General features: G+C 38.2%; 1 pseudogene; it reads right to left on the bottom strand.

Moving 5' to 3' along the window:
* Positions 1-2,996: 2,996 nt before the first annotated feature.
* On the bottom strand, positions 2,997-8,866 carry LOC123690439 (annotated as a pseudogene).
* Positions 8,867-8,969: the final 103 nt, after the last annotated feature.

Genomic DNA, 8,969 nt, shown 5'->3' with positions numbered 1-8,969 from the left:
CTAGGGCTAAGCGAAACACACTGGAAAGGACAGGGTCATTTTACAACAGACCTAGGAAGTACAGTATATTTCTCGGGCCCGGAACTCGAACATAGCAGAGGAGTGGCCTTTGTTGTGCCGCGATCGCTGAACAGGTGTGTTATAGGATATAGACCAGTTTGTGATCGTATAATTACAGTTAAAATCAACACCATACCTTGTAAGCTTAATATCGTACAGGTATACGCGCCCACATCGCAATCTACTGTAGAAGAAGTGGAGAACTTTTACGAAACGCTGAGTAAGACACTGAAAGAACTTCCAAAAAGAGAAGTTACCATCATCTTGGGGGACTTCAATGCCAAAGTTGGGATAACAACAGACGATGACCATCTTCGTCGTATTGCGGGCAGATTTGGGATCGGAGAACGTAATGATCGAGGCGAGCGTTTGCTACAGTTTTGCTGTGAAGAAAACTTTACCATCACCAATACATGCTTCAAGAAACACATCCGAAGACTGTACACCTGGGTATCCCCTGGCGACAGATGTCGAAATCAAATAGACTATATATTAATAGGGGCCCGATGGAGAAGCTCAGTGACGAACGCTACTACTTACCCGGGTGGTGACTGTGGATCCGATCATCAGCTCCTTGTGGCAACTGTGCAAGTGCGTTTTAAGAGAATATATAAACCTAAGCAGGGTCCAAATATGCAACGTCTAAACGCCGATGGATTCAGACAAGGTATTGCTCAGAAAATGATTGTGTTTCATAATGAAGAGAGAGATAGTAACAGCAAATGGGAGAGTCTCAAAAGGGTGATCGAAGAAACAGTTAGAGAAAACATGCTAGTGAAACCCGTAATGAAAGATTTCATAACACCAAAGACGGCCAAAGTCATCCTAGAGAGACGGGAACTAAAGGAAAATGGTATTCGCTCGCTAGAAGATCAGCAACGGTATGCTGATTTAAGCCGTCTGGTTCAACTTTACTGTCGGAAAGACTATGAACATCACATCAACGAAATCTGTCTCGAAATCGAACAGCACTCTTTGAAAAACGAATCCAGATATCTTTTTCAAAAAGTAAAAGAACTGACTGGTACTCGTAAGCCAAGAACGTGTACTATCGAAGGTACAGATGGGCGTCTAATTACAGATGTGGCTCAAGTGTTGGACCGCTGGAAGAACTACTGCGCGGAACTATATGACGCTGAAGGGATTAGCAAGAGCAGCTCATGGGCAACAGAAGAGCCTGATATTCTACCATCTGAAATTGAGCATGCCATCAAAGCTCTCAAGTGCAACAAATCGCCAGGTAAAGATGGTGTGACAGCCGAAATATTAAAAAACCTAGGTCACCGAGGTACAAAGGCTATAATCGAGATCTGCAACACCATCTGGCGGTCTGGAAGGTGGCCAAATGACTGGACAGAATCGGTGTTTATACCTCTGCACAAGAAAGGCTCTTCTAAAGTCTGTGGGAATTACAGAACTATAGCATTGATATCTAATGCGAGTAAGATCCTTCTCCATGTAATTAACCGACGTCTTAATTACTACCTTAGCCGACAAATACCTGAGGAGCAGGCAGGCTTCGTTAGAGGCAAAGGAACGCGGGAACAAATCCTTAACATTCGCCAAATCATTGAAAAGAGTAGGGAATTCAACACTCCCGTGATCTTATGCTTTGTTGACTATACAAAAGCCTTTGACTATGTGCAATGGGATAAACTATGGAGGGTTCTACTTGAGATGGGAGTTCCTGAACACCTCGTAGCTTTAATACAGAATTTGTACATAGAAAACCGTTCCTTCATCAGGATGGGCACTGAATACTCCAATATGTTCCAAACAAAAAAAGGTGTGAGACAGGGCTGCATTCTGTCACCCGCACTATTTAACATATATGGAGAGTACATTATTCGGAAGACAATGGAAAATTGGGAGAAGGGTTTTGCAGTAGGCGGAAAGAGAATAGCAAACCTACGATATGCTGACGACACGGTTCTTCTGGCAACATCCATGGAAGATATGGAAGAACTGTTCCAAAGACTCGAGTTAGAAAGCACAAACATAGGCCTCGCAGTGAACAGAACAAAAACTAAACTGATGTTAGTGGATCGAGCCAGTAAGCTTCCACGTGTCACTTGTAACATTCCTGGAATTAATATCGTAGACCGCTTTATATATCTTGGATCCCAGATCTCCAACGACGGCAGCTCTGTCCCCGAAATAAAAAGGCGAATCGGCATGGCTAAGGATGCCATGACACGTTTAGGCAACATCTGGAAGAAAAGAGGAATTGGCATCAAAACTAAAATAAGACTGATACGGGCTCTGGTTTTCCCTATCTTCCTGTATGGAGTAGAAACGTGGACCATCCTGGCTCGAGAACGACAAAGAATCGATGCCTTTGAGATGTGGTGCTGGCGGCGAATGCTCAGAATACCGTGGACTGCGAAGCGCACCAACACATCAATCCTGACCCAACTTCGCATACGAACTCGCTTGTCTACCGTATGCCTACAGCGAATCGTATCGTATTTCGGCCACACAATGCGCAAAGGCGATGAGAACTTGGAGAAGCTGATCGTGGTTGGTAACACAGAAGGCAAAAGATCACGTGGCCGTTCACCAACCAGATGGACCGATCAAGTGAAAGACTCATCGTCTTCAAAGCTATACAATGTGATAAGAGAAGCGCTGGACAGAAACCGGTGGAAGCAGATAGTCCGCGCTAAATGTTTCGTTGCTGACCACGACGCTCAGAAATGAGCTGCCGACTAAAGAGAGATGTTACTACAGTCGGCTCTCACATATGGAGTACTAATGTCTTGGATTTAACCATAGTCTCTCCTTCCATCAAAAATTCTACTCAGTTTTAATAATTCTTATTCTATAGATATACCTGATAGTAATCCTCTCCCTTCTTCTTGTAATTTAAAATTAGTTGATTGGGATCTAAATTCCACTAAAGTTGATTTGTTATTTCATAATTTATCCTTAAATACTCAAGATCCTACTTTAACATACAACAATCTTATTAAATGCTTAAACAGGGCTCTATCGGAATCTCTTCCTTTCTCTTCATCTGGTCATAATAATTCTCGTTTAAAACCAAACACAAAGAACAGAAAGAAATCCACTTCCATGGTGGAATTCAAATTGTTCTAAAGCTCTCACAGATAGTAAAAATGCATACTTACAATTCAAAGAAGACCCAAGTGATGAGAATTATATAAACTATAAAAAGCTTCAAGCTAAGAAGAAATACATAATTAGATCTGAAAGAAGATTAGGTTGTTACAAATTATGTGAATCCTTTAACAGAACTACACCTATTTCAATTATTTGGTCACATATGCGTAAATTTAACAAAACTTACTCACCTTCGTCTGTGTTTGATAACCATTATGATTGGATTATTCATTTCATCAAAAAATACACTCCAGATACTGTTGAGCTAGCATCCCACATTGACAATCAAGATTGGTCTTGCCCTAATCACAGATACTTTTTGGAACCATTTTCATTTGCCGAATTAATGTCAGCAATATAATATAATATCATCTAGAAGAGACACGACAGCCGGCTTAGATGGTATTCCATATAAAATGCTAAAGCATCTAAGAGTGAATTTAGGCATTTCAAGCGTACAAGTAGGTGCTGTTGCAAGACTTCAGACAACTTTCAAGAATATATTATTTTTAAACAATTACATTACACACAAAAGCCAAAAACGGAATACACATTGAAACAGAAACATAAAGCACAGTTGTAAGATTGATTGATTGATTGATTGGTAGATTAAAATATATATTAAATATGAAGGAACAAACAAAGCCGTTATTAGTAAAAGATACCCGAGTTTTTAAGAATTTTCTGGTCACATTAAATATATCAATTTGCTGGTAATTTATGTTGTAATCTGAATTTCGAATAATTGAATTTACCTTGTATTGTGTAATGAAGGGGTCTTCAAAAGTAAAAGCGATAACAATATTATATAAAATAATTATTGAAAAATATATTGATTTCTAATGTCTTTATAGACTTTTGTGTTTAATATTTTTTTTATAGAAATAGTTTAATATTTTTATAATAAAACAATTAAAGTGACTTCTTTTAATTACGTACAAGCTGTATACTTATATCTAGTATTGTTTCAGATGTTGATATTAAAATGAAATCTTGCATAAGAAAGACAATGTATATAAGTCATTAAACATGCCTGGTTGCGCCAAATTTGCATTTTTTTTTATCTTAATGGTTGCTCAATATATCCCTCCTTAATGTCCTTCCCTATGACGGCACTAGTACCGGAACGGGCTGTAGGTGACGCATAATAATGCGTCGACATTTAAAAAAAAAGGGAAATTGAGCAGCGGGTAGTATTAATTTGGTCGCCTCGCAGTTGTGTGGATTTGTTTCGGTCTCCGCACGCATCGTATAGTTTCATTTAACCTTATTAATTATTTATCTTGTTTATTGTAATAATTGTTTTGTGATATATATCGTTACATACTTTTTCGTGATAAAGCGTGTCTGTGATAAAGTTAGTGAAGAAGCTCAAATCCAGCAGCAAGAAGCCACATCCAGCCATAAGAAAGGAAGCCGAGAAGGTTGAAGGTACTGTGCCGTGTCCTTTCTTTCTTTCTCCAGTACAAGACCCAAATATTGAGCAACCGTATTAAGAAAATTACAGTCCACTTTAAATTGCAATAAATATAAATAATATAATCAACAACCAGCGCCGCCAATGCCAAAACATAAAAAATAATACCTGATGGACTGCCACAGAAGACTTGTTCCAATTCTTCAGGATAGAATATTTTGAGATTTGCCAACGGGAATACTGAGTCAAAACCTTCTTTAAATGCGTCCATCTGTTTTGTTACACCTGGAGGAAAATAAACATTATTTACTTAGTAGGAAATTTCCTGACAATTGACACAACCTCAAAGCTTCAGTTAATATACTCTTATTCAATCAAATAGATCTATAGATAAAAAATCTACCTATATATTTGTATTTTTTTATATACAAAAATAATGCAGTAATGATTAAATTTGGGGCAGCCGTCCGACACTTATTACTGTTACATAAATTATCTACATACCTTCATACAACAGCCAGTGTGTGACGAGGGCGATATAATGATGTAGGTTGTGAGCCGTGACGGGTATGTCCCGCCCGCCGCGCCTTAGCTCTGTGCATCCGTCTCCAGGAAGGATAAAATCTGGACCCAGCTCTTCGATAGGGCATCCATCTAACTCCAATGCGTTAATCTAAATTTTACAAAATACAAATAATACAAAATCCTATACCATTTATATTTCATAGTGAATAAAAAATTTATTGTAATAGCAATGATGCCACACACGTAAGTTTATCTGGCAACTTGTAAAATAAATAGTGTATTGTTAAATAATTTAAATAACAATACCATTTGGTTCCTTTGTTCCGGTGAGTAGTTGTCGTCTGTGGCGATAGCCTGTGCACGATCGGCAACGCGTCGCAGGCGACACAACGACCGCCACAGTTCAGGAGCGACGTGTCGTACGTCGCTAAGATTGAGCCACTGTTGCTCGCTTACGGCCCATCGGTACATAGATACCGATAAGGGAATGTCCACCTGCAGAGTATACGCGCATGTTAGCGTACACAGTTCTACCGTCTACGTATACGTTCACCTCTTTAGGTCTACTTTACGGAAAACAGTTATTCAACACTAAATAAGTTGCATAACTAAGGAAAAACTAGATGATTACAAGAAAAATTACAAACAATAAATGTTCTATATAACGAATAATATCGACTTAACTCTAGAGACTAGAGAGAAATGTCTTAACGACGCATGGCGCATTGAGATTTGCATATTTTGACTCACCATTCTCGAATCCATTACCGCTTTAGCCATAAACTTTCCAAGGAAGCGGAATTTAGCTTTCACTCTTGAGAGATGAGAGGCTCTTGCATTCCTGCCAATAGCTTGTGGGAACAGACCACACGGCCAAGAAACATAAGTGGCGTCAGGTGCGGGGGAAGGTATGGACGTCTCCTTCTCCAAATCAGACGGCTCCGGCTAACGGTCGTCGTCAAGATTCAATGCATCACGCACTGAAGACGCTAAACGGGTGGCGGCATCCGAAGACCTATCCGAGACCACTGTTGGCTGGCTTTTGACTATCTCCCCACCAAACGAAGTGGGCTTCTGTTTGAAGTTCTCTCTGCCGTGCCACAAATCGAGATCAGCCCGCTGCAATTCTTGCGATACGAGCGCGTAGAATTCTAATGTCGGTCCGGGACCGGTGCCGACTTCGTTTTCGTATTGGATTTCTAATAGAGCCTGAAATAGTCGTGACATTAAAGCAAAGTTTTATTGATAATAATAAAAAGTCTTTATTCATTTTAAGTACATTTTCTTTTCTAAGTGTAAGATTTGGAAACCCTTTTAAGTAACAATACCTGTGTCAGAGTGCCCAGTTCTTCCATAAACAACTTAATTACTTAAAATAATGACATATAGTATCATTTACAGAACATATCAGGTTAACTAAATTATTTATGATCTGCGTATAACAATATATTTAAAGATTGATAATATAAGAAATATTTATTATCTTGATAATATGTACAGACAAAATCTATTATAACGACATCTGCTCATATTTCCAATAATTTCCAACAAAAAAATTTCAATTGTTGTGGCTAGCGAGAGATTAAAAAAAACAATTATAAGCGTTTTAGAGTAAATAGAGTTACCTTTGAATGTCCAAACTCGTGCATAACATGCTCGGCCTGCCTCAGCACATTGTCCCTTTGCACGGTGCGCTTGCGCCGATCCAACCTCGGGGCCACTCTCTCTGCTTCACTGGAGCCACCAGCTGGAGCTCCCCTTTCTCCTCCCGCTTCTAGTAAACGCTGCAAGGCCCGGTCACGGTCGAAGGACACCACGTAGAACAGTAGGTGACGGCATTCGAATGGTAGTATGAAGGGGCTGTAAAAAATTTTTATGTTATGATGTTATCCCGATTAAAAAGAACCGTTCATCCACATAAAATGAAAGTAATAATGATAATTGCATATATATTTTTTATAAACCAAATAATTAAGGTTTGGTAGTAGCAAAAATATACACTTTAATTTCAACTAGTGTATTGGTATATGTATAATATGAATATATAACTATATGAATAAATAATTTTTAATACATACCGAATCTTTATATAAAATTAAACTTACCAGGCATATGCAATTTAGGCGGTAAGTTTCCAGTCATAATAACAAGTGGGTCTTGTAATTGTCGATTTGCCTTTGCGGCAAGCTGTGAAACAATTACAAAGAATAAATATTAATAATACTGCAAATGTTATGTGCATTAATGCAGAATTTGCGGTAATGTGAGTTTCTGAAGTAACATATAAAAGATACGCTTGGCCGGATCGGGAAATCCGTCCGTCGTGACCTTTTCATACAAAAGGATATTTTTTATATTCCTACATTAAATATGCGTATTTATTTATTATTCCTGCTAAGAGTTCTACTTCACAAAGTAATATATATATATATATATATATATATATTACTTTTTTAATTAAAAAAAGTATATATATATATATATATATATATATATACTTTTTTTAATTAAATATATATATATATTTTTTTTAATTAAATAGGAAATAAATAAAGCAAAAAGTTGTACCACAGACAAGAAATTAAAGGATTTAAAATGTATACCTTAGTATTAATAAAGTCCGAGTTGGGCACCAACGAGCGATGATCGGGCAAACAGGCAGCTCGGTATAATGTATGCCAGTGCCGAGAGAGGGCATGCAAAGCTCGGAGCAGAGCCAGGGCGGGCAAAGATGCGTCATTCATGTCTGTGCCCCATTTTGAGATCGCACCCGACCGCAGCATTACCGCTAGCGAGCTTAACTGCGCCGGTACTATGCCTTCTGTAAAATTAAACGACGCTGCTAAATATGATAATACAGACGCCACAAATAAAAACATAAAATAAAAACATAAAATGTAAAGCATGACGTATGGTTGGTGGAGTCAGTTTCCGACTCATAATTGGACGTGTGCGAACATGACGTATATGTCTCATGTTAACGTGTACACGTAACGCGTACACGTAACAACTTAGTTTGGCATATTGCACACAACTTACGATAAAGGATATTATTTTTTAATAAATATCAAATTTAATTGGTGTTTTTAATGTGAAATGAGTTAATGCGTCCAAATTTTACAAAGTAATATAAATTCTGTTAATTTTTCTACATACCAGTCCACAATAAGTCTGGTTTCCGTCGTGACGACATTTTAGTTGTTTGTCCTTTTCCTTTACGCGACGTAGAAGAGTCAGCACGTGGCTGTTCGCCTCCTTCCACGGCGCGATAATATATTGTATGTGTTTGTACCCATATACCGGCGTTAGCTGCAAAATATTATATTATGTTCTCAACTTTTTAAGAAAAAATATCCATAGCGCCAAATTAGGTATTACTAAGTGGTTGCGCCAAATTCGCATTTTTTTTATCTTAATGGTTGCTCAATATATCCTTAATGTCCTTCCCTATGACGGCACTAGTACCGGAACGGGCTGTAGGTGACGCACAATAATGCGTCGACATTTAAGAAAAAGGGAAATTGAGCAGCGGGTAGTATTAATTTGGTCGCCTCGCAGTGTGGATTTGTTTCGGTCTCCGCACGCATCGTATCGTTTCATTTAAACTTATTAATTATTTATCTTTTACTGTCTATTGTAATAATTGTTTTGGGATATATATATCGTTACATACTTTTCGGTGTCTGTGATAAAATTAGTGGAAGAAGCCAAATCCAGCAGCAAGAAGCCACATCCAGCCATAAGAAAGGAAGCCGAGAAGGTTGAAGGTACTGTGCCGTGTCCTTTCTTTCTTTCTCCAATATAAGACCCAAATATTGAGCAACCATACTTAGAAAAATACAGT

Source organism: Pieris rapae, chromosome W (genome assembly GCF_905147795.1).
Source record: "Pieris rapae chromosome W, ilPieRapa1.1, whole genome shotgun sequence".
In the NCBI taxonomy this organism is placed as follows: Eukaryota; Metazoa; Arthropoda; class Insecta; order Lepidoptera; family Pieridae; genus Pieris; species Pieris rapae.
This window is presented reverse-complemented; position numbering and strand designations above follow the sequence as displayed.